General features: G+C 42.5%; 1 long non-coding RNA gene and 1 other non-coding gene across 2 annotated transcripts in view; both read left to right on the forward strand.

Moving 5' to 3' along the window:
* Positions 1-2,442: 2,442 nt before the first annotated feature.
* On the forward strand, positions 2,443-2,605 carry LOC115031833. Its single transcript, XR_003837488.1, has one exon. It is a non-coding gene; the product is annotated as a U1 spliceosomal RNA (small nuclear RNA).
* Positions 2,606-18,111: 15,506 nt separating this feature from the next.
* The window catches only part of LOC110299601, a 40,196-nt gene continuing 39,992 nt past the window's right edge, over positions 18,112-18,315 (forward strand). Inside the window, exon 1 of the long non-coding RNA XR_002378492.1 lies at positions 18,112-18,213. This is a non-coding gene — a long non-coding RNA (uncharacterized LOC110299601). The remainder of the gene's footprint in view (positions 18,214-18,315) is intronic.

Raw genomic sequence — 18,315 nt, forward strand, 5'->3', positions numbered from 1 at the left:
GGGGGGGAGGGTATGGGGGACTTTTGGGATAGCATTGGAAATATAAATGAGGAAAATACCTAATAAAATATTAAAAAAAAGAAATTTGCTCTCTTTTAGAGGTGACTAATATTCTATTATGTGTATAAACCACATTTATTTTTAACCCACCATACATCCATGGCTGTTTGGATTGTTTTCCCTTTTTGATTGCTATGAATAATGATACTCTAAACACCAGTATTCAAGTGTCTATGCTATTACTTTTATTATGAGGAATTTCCCTATACAAACACCATTTGGGAAGGAGCTTGGGCAACCCTGGCTTCCATGCCTGGCATCCAAACCTGTGAAGGGATGAGCAAGAGTGCTCTGAGAATCTACACAGCCACTGCTAATAAAGGAAGGTCCTCATTACCCAAGATTTTACCACGATGGTGCTGGCAGAAGAAAGACATTAAGGGAGTCTCCTGAAACTTCCCATCTAAGGTCATGGTGAATCTGTATCAGGAGACAAATAAAACTCCCTACAAATGCATTGTGGAGTCTCCAAATGCCCCATAAGAGGAGGAGAGCCTTTTTCTACTGGCATCAATTGGAAACAGTGACAGGATCACCACAATATGAAACTGAGGTTATCTAGAATTTGAAGCTGATGTCTTTAAAAAACAAAACAAAACAAAAAACAAAACAAACAAACAAAAAACAACAACTAGAACTGAGTGACCTCAAAGGATGACATGTGCACGCATTGGTAAAGTACTCAAAGGATTCAGGGTAATCAGTCACAGCGTCACAGCGCCAACCAAAACTACAAGAGGCATTGCGGTCACTACTCACATGTGCGTGGTGTTTCTAAAGCTCTCTAAGAACCCTACTGCATAATAACATGAGGAGACCTCGGCTGGAGACCTTCTCTGAGTGCCTTAAATGCAGCCAGTTCAGGATTTGCTTATCACACACTCTCCCATAGGAGGCTCGGCTGTATCTGGTCAAAAACTCCAGGCACAAAGCATGGCTCTTTGAGCAGCGGAGTGCTCTTATTAAGTAATGGAGTCAGAGCCTGTGAAAGAGAAGGCTGACTTAGGATTCCTTATGCCTTCTTTACAGGAACCTACTTCTCTCAGCAACATATAATGGTCTGCTTTGTAATCCTGGAAGAATAAATGGGATCTCAATGGAAGACATTCTCTTTAAAAAGAGGAAACACAGACACACACAGAGACACATGGAGGGAGGAGACAGACAGATACACAGACAGACAGGCAGGCAGGCAGATACAAGCATGCTACCCTTTAATTAGGAATATCTGCTCTTTACTTTTAAAAACTCTCTCTTTCTCTCTCTCTCTCTCTCTCTCTCTCTCTCTCTCTCTCTCTCTCTCTCTCTCTCTGTGTGTGTGTGTGTGTGTGTGTGTGTGTGTGTGTGTACAAATGTAGTTAATAAAATAGTGTGGTATATATTCATTTTAACCACTTTTTTATCTAAAATATCACCAATATATTTGTTATCCAAATCTATTCTCTCTTTTGGGTTCAAAAAAATAAATCTGTCTTCTTTTCTTGTTTCTGTTTAAATTTTTAACAAATATATAAGCAAACCCAAGTCTCTTTCAGTGGTAACTTAGTAGACATGATCCAGTCCTCTTTTACAAAAAGGAGTGTTATTAAATACCCAGTGGTAGACATTTGAGTTTAAGTTTGCCTTTTCTTGCCTTATTAAGGTACAGGTCATAGGACATGACTGCAGTTCTTAGCATGCATATATATATATATATATATATATATATATATATATATATATATGATGTTTTGACTTGATGCTTTGACTTGCATCCTGCAGTGCAGTGAGGATCTGCATCCTGGGCTCAGGAGGAGGGACCAAGGATCTAGGAACCATTAGACTTTCTCCACCAGCCCTGTGCATGGGTGTCATGAAAAATGGAAGCAAAAACAGGAAACACCCAGACTTCTTGGGCAAAATCAATGTGCTGTCACTTGCCCTCTTCCTGTAGAATTTCTCTAGAAATGTCTGTCAATACAGATTTTCTTCTCATCTCGCCACATCTCACTGATTTGAAGACAGGGCTTTCACATCTTAATGGCTCTGAAATCGGGACGTGTCTTATGATGGATTGCTGTAGTCCTGACAGGAGCAGTGACATCACAAAACAAACTTTGTGACCGTGGTAATGTTTTGCAGGAGAGTGAGCAGAGAAGAAAGGCTTTGAATAAGGAAGATTTGTTCTTTAGCTTTGTGGTGCATCTGACTCATGTTAGGCATGCGTTAGAGCAGATTTCTGGATACTTCCCATGGAAGAGAATGACTTAAGAACAGGAATCAGCACAAGAGCAGCGGAGACTGCAATGGAAAGGGGGAAAGTAAACAGTAGGCACTGTGGGAGTAAACAGAGGCTTAAAAATCATTAAAGCTGTTGAAAATGATAATTCAAGATGATATGAGATATTGCCTGGCAGGAAAGAGATGATTATCATGCAACTGACATTCCTGGGGTGGGGCTTATCCATTGCTTTCCAGATGTGCTAACCCTGTGATTTCCCCAGCTGTGAGACACTCAGCTACATTTTTGCGGTAGTAGGGAAACAGCAGTCATCTTCTCTCCTATGCACAGAGAGAGAAGGAGAGGAAGTGGGAGGGAGGGAGAGGAGTATTAAGAGAGGTATAGAGAGAGTAAATGAGAATAAATAAAGTAGGGATGAAAGGGAAAGTAGATGGTTTAGGTAAGAGGAATAACAGAGAAAACATGATAGAACAGGTAAGCAATAAGAAATTAAAACATGACTATTAAATCTTGGTACAGGAGTGGGGATGCTTAAGGAGTCACAGTGAAATAAGAGCGAAGTCAAAAATGCATTATCAGCCCAAATCTCTTCCTTGCTTACAGTACCAAAGATGCTCTGCCTCCTCTCTGAGAGTAAGTCCTAAGAAGGCTCAGCCAAGGGGTGGATTCTCAGAAGGCTTTACAGATGTAGCCACAGCTGAAGAGGAGATGGATCTTATATTGAATTGTCATTTGTCAGCCTCCAAAGAAAAGTGTCTCCTAGGTGACATGGCTATTGCAATTAGTCACTACCCTGAACCTTCATCTATTTCCCTACCAATCAACCCCTTAGCCTTTGCATTGTAATTGATAACCACAACAAGCTTCCTTATACAAGAAGAATCATGTGCATCCACGCCAAAGTGCATCTCTTTAGAGTGCTCTCTGCCACTCCATCCAAGTATGTGGCAATCACTGCAGGTAGTAAAATAGATGTCTGCATTTGTCAAATGATTTTTTTGGTATTGATGGGATTCAGGTGCCAGTATTAGTAAAGACCCTAGGTGACAGCTATCTGTGGCCTAAATGCACTTCTTCTAAATGTATATCTTTAAGGCCTAAAATCACACCACAGCCGATCCTGTGATATCTGGAGGCAGAAGCTTTGGGAGCTGAATAAATCATAAAGGAAAAGAGTCGACACAAGAGGCTTTATTAGTCATAAGAGAGAAGCCTTCACTGTCTTCTGAGGATGCATTAACAATGTGGACATCTGCAAACATGCAGAAGAGACACCAGAAGCTGAGCTGCTGGGTGACTTGGCCAAAGCCTTTCCTGTTGTTTGAAGCATTCTGTCTGCTGCAGTTTTGTTGCAATGCCCTTAGCTAAGAAAGTAACTTCAATGTGCAACTGTGGCTGAGAAATCTGTGACCTGTGAGAGAGCCAAAAGGCATTATGGGAGAGATCAAGCATGCAAATGGGCATGACCCAAGACTATTATTCTCTAAGCATCAATGTCCTCGTCTGTAACATAACTATATCACTGAGCTTGCTTTGCTGGGTCATTGGGAGGGTTAAATGAGATTAATTAAGTAGATGCGGCACACTGCTCAGATAAAGTCTTTGGCAAGATGCTGCAGTTTTAAACTACAGTAACTTGTCCTTTGAAAGTGTTAGCTATTGGTTTGGAGATAAGTAACTTCTTTTTCTTCTTAAACATTAATAGCATAAATAACATCAAGACAAAACCACTGAAAGTGGAACTGCTATATAAACCAGAAATCCTATCACTGGGTATATATCCAAAGGAAATGAAATCAGTATTTCAGAGAGACATCTGCTGGTCCATGTTTTCTGCAGTAAATACTATTCAGGATGGCCACAATATAGAAGCAACTACAAGTGCATCAATGAATGAATGGACACAGAAAATGTGTCACATATAGACAACAGAATGATATTCAGCTACTAAGAGAATGAAACTCTCTTATTGTTTGTTCCATTATAGATGAGTAGTATAGAAGGTAGAATAAGCTGGGCACAGATGGACTAACATTCCATCATCACTTGAACTTGTGGAATCGAAACAGAAGTTCTAAGAGTAGAATACTAGGCTGGAGAGATGGCTCATCAGTTAAGAGCACTGACTGCTCTTCCAAAGACCCTGAGTTCAAATTCCAGCAACCACATGGTGGCTCACAAACATTCATAGTGAGATCTAATGCCCTCTTCTGGTGTGTCTGAAGACAGCTACAGTGTACTTACATATAATAATAATAATAAATAAATCTTTAAAAAACATAAGAGTAGAATACTGGTAATAGTGAGATTGGCCAGGATAAGGATAGAGAGAGTGTGTGGGAAGCCGTTGCAGAGTGGCAGTTACAGAGTGGCAGTTGCAGAGTGGCAGTTGCAGAGTGGCAGTTGGCTACTGCTGGCCACCACACATACATAGGCAGTAAAGGTTCTTTTGCCAAGATGAGGTTTTGAGAATTAACCAAAGTTAACCAATCAGATGAGAGATAAGTTAACCAATCAGATGAGAGACAAGTTAACCAATCAGATGAGAGAGAACGCCTCTCCTAGGCCTATATAAGCAGCACCAGTTCTGGGCTTGGGGTCACTTCGCTTCTGCAATCAAGCTCTCCCAATAAACATGTGCGGAAGGAACCTGTTGCAGCATCGTTCTTCCTGGCCAGTCAGGCATGCGCAAAGAAGAGTGGAGGAATGAGTTAGATATAAAAAATAAATTCTAGTATTTTCTACCCAGTAGACTAACTATGGAAAACAATAGCAGACTCTATATTTCAAGATAACCAGAAAAAAAAGATGTTGGGTGTTCTCATTACAAGGAAACATTGACTGTTTTCAGTTGTTGGATATGTAAATGACATTGGTTGCTATCCAATATATATCTGCATTGAGACTTCACACTGTGTCCCACAAACATGCACAATCATTGTTTTAATCACAAAAATATTATATAAGATAGTAGAAACTCTAAGAAGCTTGCCCATCATCGAGAGAGCAGATTCCTCAGTTCAAGTCTCCCTCAAGACTACCCACTTGATGACTCAGCACAAGTCTCTGAACTCTCCACGAGGTCCTGGCTGTTTCTTTGTAATGTGCTCAAAGATAACCATCAAATTGTTCCTTAGATCCTTGAGTCCCACTAACACCTCTTTTTCTGTGTAAAATTAAAGGAGCATCAGTGACAAGGAAAATGATTGCTTCTGGAGTCATCCTCCAAGTACATTGTATTCTGTTCTTCTAAGAAGTAGGAAAGCATCTAATTCCTCGTTAGTTCAAATGTGGTCCAGGAGTGCTACCTCAGACCAGCTGCAACAAAAAACAGCTTTCAGCAAAACTCCCCAGTGATGTCCTCAGGAGTAAGAACCTACCTACTGTTGATGTTTGAACTTTTGCTTACATTGAAAAGCTAAATATCCCCCCCCCACCCCCACCGAGGCCTGGTTGCACCTAGGGATGAGAAAGAGTTTGCACATGCCCAAGTGACATACTCAAGTGACACTATGTAACCTTGCCCCTGCCCCAAGATATCCCTGATTGGTGAATAAAGATGGCTGCAGAAAATAGTTAGGCAGAAGAGAGATAGAGAGGTGGAATTCTTGGGTTCCTGAGCTTGGGGTCTGAGGAGACCATGAGAGAAGCAGGCGGGGGAGGGGGGGGCAGGGGGGAGGAGAGAAGGAAGACACCATGGTTTAGGTGTGTCATGTGGTGGACTGGCCAACTGAAGTTTAAGAGCAACCCTCAAGGAACACAGCAAGTGATATTTTGGGGTAATTGATAAAAAAATAGATTCTAATAGCATAGAGGGTAGATATCTGTCCAGCTCTAGTGCTGATTAAGGCTTATTATAAAGATAAAAGTTAAGGCCCTTGGTCCTGTGAAGGCTCTATGCCCCAGTGTAGAGGAGTGCCATGGCCAAGAAGAGGAAGTGGGTGGGTTGGTGAACAGGGCCAGGGGGAGGGAAAAAAGGAAGGGGGCTTTCGGGGGGAGACCAGGAAAAGGGCTAACACTTGAAATGTAAATAAAGAAAATATCTAATAAAAAATAAATTAAAAAAAATAAAGGTTGTATGTCTTTTATGTGAGAATTGAATGCTCAAAGGCAAGTAGAAACCCCTATTGAGATTAAATAATTTACTTTTTTCTTTTTTTTTTTTTTTTTTTTTTTTTTTTTTTTTTTTTTTTTTTATAAGGGGTTTTTTTTTTTTTTTTTTTGGTTTTTTCAAGACAGGGTTTCTCTGTATAGCTTTGGCTGTCCTGGAACTCACTTTGTAGACCAGGCTGGCCTCAAACTCAGAAATTTGCCTGCCTCTGCCTCCCGAGTGCTGGGATTAAAGGCATGTGCCACCACACCCAGCTTGAGATTAAATAATTTTCAACCACAACCTGGTAATGAGACTGAAGAAGATATTTTTTTTCTAGAAAGAACACTGAATGTTTAAACCTTGGGGCCTGGACCATGTGGTCTTCTTGGCAGGCAATTTAATTTGTTTTGAGTTGCGGTGAGATTCTTATGATAAAGCCTGAGGAGGCCTTTTGGTAGAGATCCTGAAAGCCCCAATCTCAGTCTTGTCCTTTGCTAAGGAAGTCTGGACCCTGGTTTCTGGGACTCTGTCCCTAAAGAAAGATGTGCAGACAAAGAATGAATCTATCCTGCTTCAAAGCCGGCAAAGCTTTCATTACTATTTCCATCAAAAACTCCATAGCACATCTATTCTGGTCTGTGGGTCTTTTTATCCTGCCCTGCAAGGATGAACTGATGTAGCCCAATGGAAAGTCATCAAAGCAGGCACAATGAGTGTGTGTCCCCTGAGGCTTCTTCTCTGCAGTATAGCCTTATAGTCCAGATCACCATTAGAAGGGCAGATATATTAGGACAAAATCTTTAGTCCTCCAACCAAGAAAGTAAAAGAGGCAGAACTTTGGAGTTAGTGATAGGTGCTTCCAATAATAAAACCCCAGTAAGTAAGATGGCTTAGTAGGTAAAAATACTTACAGCAGAAGCCTGCCAACCTGAGTTTAACTCCCTGAACCCACAGTGGAAGGAGAAAAGTGTCCCGCAGAAGTTGTCCTCTGACCTCCATATACACACTTTGACATGTGCATGCATGCACACACACACACAATAACAGTAATAATAATGATGATAATAATATTAATAAATAAAAGTTCAAATACAATAAAACATATTCTAGATACTGATTTAGAAACATGTCATTTTTGTGTGTGTGTATAATGATTAACAACACAATTACCAGGAGTGATATGAGTGCCAGCTGTTCTCTGAAGGTAACAGTCTATGTCTGACTTTATGGTTCTTCATATGCCATTCCCAAATGTCATGCAATTCGTTGCTAACCAAGATTTATTTATTTTTTTTATTAACTGTCATTCATTTGTTTGTTTGCGGGTAGAGCTTGGAGGACTCAGTAAAGAACATCTCCAATCATGTGTGTCCTGGAGATGGAACTCAGGTCATCAGGCTTGGCTACAAGTACCTTTACCTGCTGGGCCATCTTTCTGGTCCATGTATTCAAATTCTAATGCGGTAAGTTTCCATGCTGCAAAATATACTCATTTTTCAGTGCACATTGCATTGAGATTTAGAAAATATGTAATTATAGCATTAGTTATTTCTTTCAACCCCCAATACTCCAAACCCCATTTCTGTACCCATCCTAGGCAAGCACTGCTTTGTCTCTATAGACTTACCTTTTATAGAAATTGGGTATTCATGAAATCTGGTAATATGCAGTCTTATAAGCCTGACTACTTGCACTTTAGTGCAATGATTTAAATATCTGTCGCATACATCTGAAAATTGTTTACCTTTTGATTACGAAGTCGTGTTCCAGTCTATGAATTTCATCCATTCGACCACCAGTGAAGTGTTTGGGTGGCTCTGGCTCTGAGCTTCAGTGAGTACTATCATTTCTACCTTTGTCTTCAGGCCCTTCTGCAGATTTCAAGAAGTATGATCGAAAGCTAGAGGCATTTGTACTGTGTTCATCCCTGGTGGAGTTGGGGATGCAGGTGGGGATGGGAACAAGAGGGATAAGGTTGGGGGAGCATGGAGGAAGAGAGTACTGGGAGAGGCAACTGGAACTGGGGGAGTATCTTGTGGACAAGCTAGAAAACTTGTACAATGGAAACTTCCAGGAATCTGCTAAGGAGGGTGACCTTAGCTAAGACCTCTAGTAATGGGAAATACAGAGCCTGATCTGGCCATCCCCTCTAATTAGGAAAGACTTCCAGAGGAGGGACTAGGACACCAACCCAACCACAAAGCCTTCAACATATAATTTGTCCTGCCTACAGGATGTGTTGGGGTAAAGGTGGCACAAAAATTGTAGGAATGGCCAACCAATGACTGGTCCAGCTTGAGACCCATGGAATGACAGGAAGCCCATCCCTGACACTGCCTCAAGACCCAAGACCCCAAGGCTGGATAGCCCAAAGACCTAGAATAGAACCAAACACAACTAAAAAAAAAAAGTCAATGAAATGATCCCTAATGGTACTCTGCTATACTAATAGATTGCTGCCTAATTGAATTGTCATCAGACAGGCTTCATCCTGCAACTGATGGAAACAGATGCAGAGACCCACAGCCAAACATTAGGCAGGGCTCAGAAAACCCTTCAGAAGAGGAAGAAGAAGGATTATAGGATCCAGAAGGTTTTTTCTTCCTTTTTGAGTTCTGTGGACTGTATCTTGGGTATTCTATACTTTTTTTTCCCTAATATCCATTTACTAGTGAGTGCATATCATGCATGTCCTTTTGGGTCTGAGTTACCCCACTCAGGATGGCATTTTCTAGTTCCATCCATTTGCCTGTAAAACTCAGGGTGTCCTCATTCTTAATAGCTGAGTAGTATTCCATTGTGTAAATGAACCACATTTTCTGTATCCATTCTTTTATTATAGAACATCTGGGTTGTTTCAGTTTCTGGCTGCCACAAATACGGCCTCTATGAACATAATGGAACACATGCCCCTGTGGCATGGTGGGGCTTTTTTTGGATATATTCCCAAGAGTGGTAAAGCTGGGTCTTCAGGTAGATCCATTTCCAATTTTCTGAGGAACCTCCATATTGATTTCCAGAGTGCTTATACCAGTCTGGAATCCCACCAGAATGGAGGAGTGTTCCTCTTTCTCCACATCCTCTCTAACATGTGTTGTCACCTGCAGATTTAATCTTAGCCATTCTGATTGGTATAAGGTGGAATCTCAGGGTCGTTTTGATTTGCATTTCTCTGATCACTAAAGCTATCATACGTGGGGAAGGAGGGGGGAGGGAGGGAGGGAGGGAGGGAGGGAGGGACCTGGAAGGAAAAGTGGGGGAGTGGAAGGAAGAGGGGAACCTGATGTGGTATTGGGTGAGGGAAAAGGACTGAAGCCCTGAGGGCCANCAGAAAGAATAGAAACAGGTAGCCTCAAGAGATAGGAGGTTGGGGGGGGGGGGTCAGAATGTACCAGAGACCTAGGAAGTGAGAGACTCTCAGGACTCAATGGGAGGGACATCAGATGAAATGCCCAACAGTAGGGAGGGGAAACTTACAGAGCCCACCTCCAGCAGGAAGACAGGACATCAAGTGAGGGATGGGGTTGCCATACTACAGTCACCACTCTGAACCATAATTGTTTCTGTCTGCAAGAATGACAGGGATGGAAATGGAGAGGAGCCTGAGGAAAAGAAGGTCCAGTGACAGGCCCAAGGTGGGATCCAGCTCAAGGGGAGGTCCCAAGGCCTGACACTATTACTGATGCTATGGAGGGTTCACAAAAAGGGATCTGTCATCACTGCCCTCCGAAAGACCCAACAAGAAGCTGAAAGAAATTTGCACCCAATGGACAGAAGCAGCTGACCCCTGTTGTTCAATTAGGGAAGGCTGAAAGAAGCTGAGGAGAAGGGTGATCCTGTAGGAGGACCAGCAGTCTCAATTAACCTGGACTCTTGAGATCTCTCAGATACTGGAACAGCAACCAGGCAGCATATAGCAGCTGATATGAGGCCCCCAACACATATACAGCAGAGGACTGCCGGGTCTGTGTTCGTTCAGAGATGATGCACCTAACCCTCAAGAGACTGGAGGCCCCAGGGAGTTTAGAGGTCAGGTGGGGTGGGGGATGGGGGGCATCCATGCAGAGAAAGGTGGGTGGGAAGGAGGTATGGGATATGAAACAGTCAGAGAGGGTGGATCGGGGCAGTAGGGGGGAGGGAGGAATAAAATATGGAGTGTAAAAAAATAAATTAATTAATAAAAGAAATAAAGAGAAAAAGGAGCCAGAATGGGTCAAGGAAACCACAAGAAAACCCACAGAATCAACTAACCTGCACTCGCTCATAGGGGCTCACAGAGACTGAATGGACAAGTAGAGAGCCTTCATGGGACTGATATAGGCCCTCTGCCTACATGTTATGGGTTTATGTAGCATGGTCTTCTTGTGGGGCTCCTAAAAGTGAGAGCAGGGACTGTCTCTGACCTTTTTTGCCTGCTTTGGGGACCCTTTTCCTCATCTGGGGTTGTCTTGCCCAGCCTTGATATGAGGGGAGGTACCTACTCTCACTACAACTTGCTATGTCATGTTTGGTTGCTATCCAAACATGCTATGTTTGGTCTGTCCTTTTCAGAAGAGAAATGGAGGAGGAATGGGTGGGGTCAGGGGAGAGAAGAGATGGGGAAGAGGAAACCATGGGGTGGGTAGGGATATTCAAAAACAAAACAAAGCAAAAACAAAACGGAGTGATCTGACCATAATAAAGGTTACATGTGAAAAGCCCATCGCTCTCATGCCATGCCATGTAAAAATCTGAATGATTCTCTTCTAAGCTCGAGAATAAGTTGAGGACCCCACCCCGGAAGAGGCAGATGCACTTATGTTTACAAACAAAGACGTATGTACAAAACTCCAGGCTTCCCACATGACAAATACTAATAAACAAACCCAGTAAAATGTCAGGATACACAATCAACACCAAAATCAGTCATTGCTTCACATGCTAATAAAATATCAAAGGAAGAAAAACTTTTAATCACACTTACAATGCCGTATGTTAAAAATCAAAGCAAGAAGATGAAAGTTTCGTTCACTGCCATCGGTTGTAGTTTGATAGTAGGCTGTTGTGGGGTTTTTTTTTAAGGTTTTTTTTTTCAAGTGTGTGTGAGTGTATGTGTATGTTTCTGTGTGTGGGGTTTTATAAGTGAGTGTACAAGCAAGCGTTCATGAAAGCCAGAGGTTTCAGGTACCCCTTGAGCTGGAGTTGCTGATAATTGTGAGCCTGTGGATGTAGGTGCTGAGAACAGAGCTCAGGTCCTTTGCAAGAGCAGTACACAGTTCTGAGCATAGAGCTGTCTCCCCAGCCAGAACAGTAGACTTTTCCTATAAGAGAATTGCTAGTGTGTCATAAAAACTACCTTTACCTTCAGCATGATCAGCACAACAAAATGCAGGTGACGCCTTTCTCGGTTTCAACCTACATACTCAATGAACCTGGGTTTACTCGTCACTGCTAATACTAAGTGATGTTGGCAAAACATCTGTGCCCAGCCTCTTACACCTGAGCAGCCGCAAAGTGATGCCAGAAGACAGGGGAGAACAAAAGCCCACGACAGTGCCTATGAGATGCGATTCCACAAACTGTCTGCATTTGTCAGAGTGTAATATTTGTATAAGGATGAACCAAGAGCAGTTAATGTTTAATCTAAAATCCTGGCATAGACACGTTCTCTCTCTCTCTCTCTCTCTCTCTCTCTCTCTCTCTCTCATAGGTTTGATAAAGAAGCTCAGATTCTGACTCGTTCTCTCAGACACAACTATCTCCCAATCCCACGTCAAGCAAAGTCAACAAAGATTTTACTGAAAGTTTAAAATCTCCCCCAAGATATTGAGAAAAAAAAAAATAAACAGTTTACTGTTTCTTAAAGAACTTGGGGATGTTTTGATAGATTTTTTTTCCCCGAATACGAGGCAACACACAGCTGGGCATATATTTTAATTAGTTTAAATGTGGGCATATGGAACTCCCTAAGAGATACAAGATTGCCCGCTGTTAAGATTCTGTGCGTGCCTTCCTGATAGTATCTCGCCCAATTATTTAAGAAAATTAAAAAATAATCTTCATCAGATGTTCATTTTGTGTCCTCCATGTCCAAAGAGGATCAACTTTCTTCCAAAGCAGTTACAAAGGCCTTCTATTCTAGATTAATCAGGGAAAATACTATTCATTTCCCCAGATGTCTGTAATGTTATCAGCTAAGGACCCCCACACACACACACAAAATGGATGGGTGTCTATTACTACAGTCCCAATCTACCTCTGTAGGGAAAGGACATGAAAGACCACACCTTAAACAGAAAAACAAAAAGTCAATCAAATGCCATGTTCTGTATTGTATTTCCTGACCACATTTTACCTGGGAACCAATACAGAATGAAAAATAAGGAAGAGGCCTTCCTGCCCTCTGCCTCTCCTCTTCTCTTTCCCAACATGGATACACACGCAGGCTGTCCTTATCCTGGCCAGAGGTCTTCCAAGGCAGTACTTTGAGTCGGCCTCTAATTTCCTCTGTCTGCTCCAACCTCTTATTAGGAGAGGAAAAGAAGAGGTAGCGTTTCTTCCCATAATAATTTCCTGATAGACGACTATCACCCTGGCCAGCCACCTAAAACCTCGAGTGGACATTCGCAGAGTACACCCCCCACCCCCACCAACCTGCCCTTACACTGACAGCCATATTCCCAGGAACCTAATTGAAAACTGCAGGGTTGCTCCACAGCGCTGTTCTCTGAAATATCTATGCCACCTCCACTGGGTTTTTATCAATCTCGAGGGTAGAAGCTCTCACTGGGAGGTGAGTTTCACTAACCCTCGTTTTATAAGTAGAAGAAAAAAGAAGCCGGAGCCAAGAAAATATATAGGCCACTCTCCTGAAAGCCGTCTATCAGCTCAGCCAATTTCTCGCTCTCTATCGAAGACTAATTTCCCCTCTGAACCCAGAGAAAGGTGAGGCTGCTTCTTTCATGCGGCACAAAAGAAGGGCGTCATTCATGCCCATCAGTCCACGCAAGACTTCTGAGTCAATGTGTATTACAAAGGGACAATGGGTCTGGGGTGACACAGAACAGACTTTAAAGCATACTGCACAAGGGGAAAGGACCCAAGAGACCCTTTAATAGATGCTTAGATCTTCCGAGGGTCTAGGTTTCTTTCCAACAAAGGTTTTTCTGTACTTGCACTGTGTTCATACATACAAGAATGGACATCCCAGTCTAGTCAATTACCCAAAATACTCTTACGTTAATTTCTCTAAGTTTTCTGAAGTTTGGTTTATAATTCTACAAAATGAAGAACCCAGGTCACTTTTTTTTTTTTTTTTTTTTTGTCTCCCATGTGCCTGGTACAACTTCTGAAAATTTGTCCATAAAGAGAAAGAAGCATGAAAGAGGGTGGAGAATTCTGCTTCCCCTTCAGAAAACTCAGACAATGCTGATACATGTTCTGTGAGCATCTTCAAGACAGCTCTAACCTACACAGCTGTTCTGCAAAATCAGCAATTAATGGTGCTTATCTGAACTAAGTGCTCAGAGGGCATGAACACCTGAGAAGGTAAATTAAAGGCAGGAGAGGTGGTTCAGCAGGGAATAGCCTCACCAGACAAGGCTGACAACAACCTGATTCCCATCCCAAACCCATATGGTTTAAAAATGGGCACTCCTTGCTGGGCAGTGATGGCACACGCCTTTAATCCCAGAATTTGGAAGGCAGAGGCAGGCGGATTTCTGAGTTCAAGGTCAGCCTGGTCTACAGGACAGCCAGGGCTATACAAAGAAACCGTGTCTCGAGAAAAAAAACAAAAAAAAACAAAAAAACAAAACAAAAAAAAAAGCAGGGGCACTTGTGGTGCTCATCTGTAATCTGAGCACTCTTATGGAAAGTTGGGAGGCAGAGACAAGAGAAGTGCTCAGACTATCACTGGGTAACTCATCTGAAGTACACAGCAAGGTAGAAACAAGAAAGACCCTGCCTTGACAAGGTAGAAAGAGAAAGAGAGAACCAACTGCTACGCGTGCATCATGGAACACACACACACACATTAGACAAATAAATAAATAAATATTTTAAGCAGATTGAACTAGAAAACCTGAAAAATGCCTATAACCTTAGCACTTAGAAGGCTGAGGCAGGAGGATTAGCAGGAATTCAGACCAGCTTGGGCTACATAGCAAGTTCTAGGTTACCCTAGGTTAAAAAGCAAGTAAGACTCAATCTCAAAAAAAAAAGGTTTTAGAAGGGAGAGGAGGATAGAGAAGGTCACCTGTGGGGAGAATGGCTTCTTAAATACCTATATGCATGTATGCAATTATCAAAGATAAATAAAAAGTATTTTTAATTTTAAGAGGTTGGTTAAATTTTCCCATGAATTTCCTTGTTGGGTTATCTTGCCTTAGATAATACTTGTGGCGATTTTTTGTTAATGTTCAATAAAGACGCATATTTAAATTCAGCAGAGTTCAGCAAATTAGGCCTTTTCATTTCGGCCCCTGGTTCTACCCAGGGCCAGACTGACCTGGACAGAAGAAAGGCAGTCTGACAGAAGCGGGCCTGGAGCCATTCGGAGTTTATGCTGCTGCTGCAGCACATGGGGCTAAAAACACTATTGATTGTAACCCTGATTTCTTAAAAATGTCAGGGACATTTTACACTTCTCCTCAGAGGCACTAAATATCAGGCCTGCCATTAACCAGATTGTGATAACAGACGCAGATAAAGCCCGCTGCAAAGTGCACAGGTAAAGTATTCCTTCAAAGGTCACTCTGCTGCCGCAGCACGGTGGGTGTAATGACCCTCTTCTTCGAGGGCTGCTGATATCTCACAAAAGATACCCTGGCCTAGCTCTACAGCTTGCGCCTCCCCCACCAAGGGGGCATTTCACAACAAGCAATTCAGAGAGCTGAATCCTGTCTCCCCTAACAATCACTGCACACAGCACAAGCCTTATAATTAACTCTCCCTGTCCCTCGTTTCCAACAGGAACCCTCTGCAGTTCACCCAGCTCCTCTCCTTTACCGCAGGAAGTCAGTAAGCCTATTTTGTTGTGCTAAAGGTTTCCCCTGGTGCCACAGACCTTCTGGCTCCCTTTGTCTGCGTGGTCGGGTCTCTGGGTGCAGATGGGCAAGGAGTCGGCAGAAATGACAGACAGATGCACACAGGAGATTGTGTAGAATCTGAATGTATTTTGTCAAGTCGAGCATCAAACTTTTTATACAGAAGGATAACAAGAAACCAGGAGAGATACAATCCACCAAGTTACAGTGACACAATACAAAAGGAATGTATACATCAAAAGAAGGCAGGGACCAGGCCACTGCCACTAAAAGGTGTAAAACTAGTCTATTGTTAATTCCACTACCAGGGGTTCTGCTCTAGCAGACCTTCTCATGAATACTGCAATACCACAACCCCCTATTTCCTGGGCCCTGATAATTTCTTGTATGAGTGTAACTTTTAAGTATCTGTGGAGAATCTCCATTTGTCAGAAGAATTCACCAACTTGCTTCTAATATGTAATGCAGCCTGTACTGAAGATTTCTATCTCAGTGGGATTCCCTGGCTCTTTCATGGTATTCCCTTGTTTGGGTGAGACTGGCTACTGTCCTTAGTAAACACTCTGCAGACCAGCCCTGAGCTGCTGGCTCTGTCTTTTGTAATACTTAATTAGTTACTGAATAGGTAACTTCCTTACTGCTTTCTTGCCTGATTCCAAGCTCGTCAGCTTCTGGAACCTTGGAACACTGGAGGGAGGCTTAACCATATCAGAATTTAATCTTAAAAGACACTTATAATAAAATAATACTAAAAGAGAGCACATGGATCCATATACTAGACTAACTCGGGGATAGGGTGGAAGTATACGGGTTAATGAGAACGCCAAAGCTCCAGGAGGTGAGTTCCTTTTGAAACTCTATGCCTCATGAGTGCTCCCAGGTCAGCCTGTCAAGCAGACTTCACTGGAGTGTGCGGGGCACCCTGGCAGTCCTTGACTGACAGATAATATCACCAACCATGTAGAGAGGCAAGATTCTCATTGTAATCTAGGCCTTGATAGACAGGCTTGTTCCTCTCTGGAGTCTGGATAAATCCTGTGTCTTGGCTCTCCATCCTCTGGCTTACCCACCTGAACAGAATGGCCAAGAACATGGGAGAAAACTCTTTTTTGGCTGGGCTTGACAGTCCGGCTGAACGTGGCCATGACCACTATCCTCAGAATCTGGGCCCTTCTTTTATCGAGATGCACATACCATGGACAAGGATGCCTCTGACACATAATCTTCTACCTTTGCACCTCCCCACAAAGCCACATGACCAAGGTCATTTCAAGGATACAACCTCCTCCTGGCAGTCTCTAACATAATCCCTTTCTCTAGTTGTTTACAATCATCTGTCACTGCAGTTCCAGGGAAGCCACTCCCTCTCTTCTAGCCCTGAAGGGCACCAGGCACACACCTGGTGTACCACCTATTTACAAGCAGGCACTCACCCATACACATAAAAATAAATGAAGCCTTCAAAACAATGACTGCTTGTCTATCTGGTCTACCTTTTCTATGCAGTACCCTGATACAATTAAATGACTGGAACATCTTCAGACCAGTTTGTTTTTAACCAGAACTGCTCTACTTATTAAGGCAATGTACAAATTGGCCAAGGCTTGTTAAATCCAGTGGAGCTACAAGGAAACTAAAGTCTGTTTTAAGCTATTGGCTCAGGTCACAAAGAGCTGCCATTGTTAAATAGCGTGTGCTGGTGCCATTAAAATTTTATACCATTTGGCTATAATTTTGCCACATTACATTATCACTAGAATCACGGCTTCCTGCAATACTATAAAACTGTCTGAAAGTCAAGGCAAGACTATGATTAATGAGCATGTACTTGAACTCTGACCCTTATATGGTAATGTGCTGCAGTGGATTTCCCTACATTCAGAAACACCTGGTTCAAATTTGCTCATTCTTGGCAGAATGGCTTGAGAAATGGCGATTTTGTTTGGTTTTGTTTGTTCATTTCCATTTATGAAGTGAAGACAATGGGTCAGTGTTGAAAGTTGTTAATGAGAAATGGAGAAAGTGGCTAAAAAGTTTTTTAAGACTTTAAGTTTCTGTCTGTCTGTCTGTATACATGTGAGTGCAGGTGCCCCATAGGCTAGAGAGTGTTTCAGGTCCCCTGGATCTAGACTTCCAGGTAGTTTCAAGCCACCCAGTGTGCATCTTGGGAACCAAAATCCCTTCCCCTGCAAGAGCAGCAAGCAGGCTTTACCATTGAACTGTCTCTCTGGTCCGTCTTGTGAGTCCTGGAACATAGTCGGCACTCAGTCCTCTTCCTTACACCATCATTCTTCACCCTGTACTCAGAACCCTGACTTCCCAGGAGTGTTCAAAGCACAGAACTCAAGGACTACAAATATTCTGAAGTGTGGAACGACAGACTGAAGCCTAGTTTGGGAAGACTTTCCATTTTAAGACAAAACATTTGAATTTTCATTTAAAAGCAAGAGTTTTAGTAGATATTGGATGAGGGTATAGTGTCAAAAGAGATCCCGAGCCTGTGTTCTTAGCTACAGCACGTATTTGATACCCTATGCCCAGAACTGTGTGTTTTATAACTTTTTTTTCCTTTTTTTTTAAATTTTAAATTGCTTTCTGATGGTATGCTCGGCTCAGGGAGTGGCACTATTATGAGGTGTGGCCTTGTTGGAGTAGGTGTGTCATCACTTATGGGGTGGGCTTTAAGACCCTCATCTTAGGTGCATGTAAGCAAATCTCCTCTAGCAGCCTTCAAATGAAGATGTGGAACTCTCAGCTCTGCCTAGATGCTACCATGCTCCCACTTGATGATAATGGACTGAACCTCTGAATCTGTAAGCAGTCCCAATTAAATGTTGTCCTTTATAAGACTTGACAAATTGCGTGCGGGACCTGAGACTGCATTAGTTAGGGAAGCAGAAACCAGCCTGAGTAGG

The sequence above is a fragment of the Mus caroli genome, chromosome 8 (genome assembly GCF_900094665.2).
Source record: "Mus caroli chromosome 8, CAROLI_EIJ_v1.1, whole genome shotgun sequence".
Classification (NCBI taxonomy): Eukaryota; Metazoa; Chordata; class Mammalia; order Rodentia; family Muridae; genus Mus; species Mus caroli.